The sequence below is a fragment of the Palaemon carinicauda genome, chromosome 11, assembly GCF_036898095.1.
Source record: "Palaemon carinicauda isolate YSFRI2023 chromosome 11, ASM3689809v2, whole genome shotgun sequence".
Classification (NCBI taxonomy): domain Eukaryota; kingdom Metazoa; phylum Arthropoda; class Malacostraca; order Decapoda; family Palaemonidae; genus Palaemon; species Palaemon carinicauda.
The window spans coordinates 60,055,393-60,057,695 of NC_090735.1; positions in this window are offsets into that span (position 1 = coordinate 60,055,393).

The window sequence follows — 2,303 nt, forward strand, 5'->3', positions numbered from 1 at the left end:
AAGGACATGTTTGAGACCTTTGTCACTGGACTGCAGTGGACTAGAAATAGCTGTATATGTTGTTGTTTTACTTATGTGTGTATATATACACACACACACACACACACACACATATATATAAATATATATATATATATATATATAGTATATATATATATATATATATATATATATATATATTGTGTAGACATATGAGTTCGGCCAAGAGAGGGAACGAGAACCAGGCTTTTCTGTTGCCTCCGAATGATTCGGTCGCATACCGGAAGGCATGATAGCAGTCATTACGAATCGTAATGACTCGAAATTGTGAATTGTCGTTTATTTATTATTTCAATGTCGTCGATTTGGAAGGGTGGGAGTTGGGAAGGAAGGGGTTGTCCGGGTGGTTCTGGGGTGGGGGGTGTGTCGGGTTGTGGGGGATGGGGGGGTCTGTATTTGTATTGGAGCGAGGTCATTCTATGACTACAAAGGATATTGCTTGGAAAGAAGAAGAGAATTACAGCTTTGAATGTGAAATAGACTTTCTTCATAACCCTGTGGTTTTGAGAGGAATATTCTTTTAGTGAAGTTCAATTGTTGTCATTTCTTTAGTGGTAGTTAGTTATTTCCGAGCCCTCTTGGCAAAGCTTCTTATAAAGACCTCGAATTTTCTTGTTGAAGCGAGTTATAAACTCTGATGATTATATGGTAAAGAAATCAAATTACTGCACTTTTCAATATTTCCAATGGTTAAAAATTTTTCTAATATTTATAAGAACTTCTCCGAACGTAATGTTATTTTTGTAATGTAGTGAACAGCAAATCTTTATAACCAATGTTGAAATAACGTTGCAACTAATACGTAGTTAATTTTTAATGATTACTCTACTGAAGTTGAAATAGATAAAACCAGTTATTGCAATTTACATAACAGACTCAAAATTCTACCTCTTCAAAAACGCAAATTGTCATGGAACAAATAGTTAGTCAAAATATGTATATCGATTTAACTTTGCTTAGTTATAGGATAAAGATAAAGGTAAGGAATCTTTGAAAGGCTGGAGAAAAGAAAAAATCTTAAAAATATGCAACAAATATGCGAACTCAAATTCCTGATCAAAAAAATCAAATAAAAGACTTACACTTATAATATTGTTATCAGTCACCTTCTCCTTGGCAATCCTAATATTCTCTTTCCACATATGGCAATTCTCTAAGTAGTAGAAACAACAACAACAACAATAATAAAAATGAAAATGATAATAATAACATTCCCCGCCAAATAAATTGTAACCTTCTCTAAAAATAAGAATAAAATAAACCTTTATACTTGAATACTATTATGTGACCGTAGCATGAAGTCTGTTCAAGGTGTGGCAGATTCTGGAATTTCCGTTACTTAATGATGATCATCATCTCATCCTACACCTATTGACGCACAGGGCCTCGATTAGATTTCACAAGTCGTCTCTATTTTGACCTTTTAATTCAATACTTCTCCATTCATCATATCCTAATTCGCACTTCATAGTTCTCAGCTATGTAGGCCTGGGTCTTCCAACTCTTCTAGTGCCTTGTGGAGCCCAGCTGAACGTTTGGTGAACTAATCTCTCTTTGGGGGTGCAATGAGCATACCCAAACCATCTCCATCTACCCCTCATCATGATCTTATCCTCAAATGGCACTCAAGTAATCTCTTTTTTACTTGTTTCATTTCTATTCCTGTACTTTCATTTAACTCCCAATATCCTTTTGAGTTTTTTTTTTTCTCAAATCTACTAAATCCATTGGAGATTGTTTCATTGTCATACCATGACTCACGTCCATATAGTAACACCGATCTTACTAAACTGATATATAATCTGATTTTTACTTGTAATTTCAGGCGATTTGATTTCCAAATTTCACTTAACCTAGCCATAGTGTGATTTGCGTTTTTTTAATCTTTCACCAAACTCTAATTCTAGACCCTGTATTGAAGATCATAGTTCCTAAATACTTAAATGATTATACCTCATTTTTCCTTTCTCATTCCAAGGATATTTCATTTTTAATTGCATACTCCATTCTCATCATATCTGTCTTTCTTCTATTCATCTTGAGCCTAACTTCGTGTGATATTTCATGCATTCTGGTAAACAAGCATTGCAAATCATGTGTTCTTCTAACAAGGACAGCTTCACAAACATACTCTAGGTCTGCTAATTTCCTATCACCAATCTAGTCCAATCCTTCTCCACCATCTCTGTTCTACACATTAAAAAATCCATGAGGAGGATAACAACATAGGTGACAACACATTCCCTTTGAGTTCTCTGCTGTTC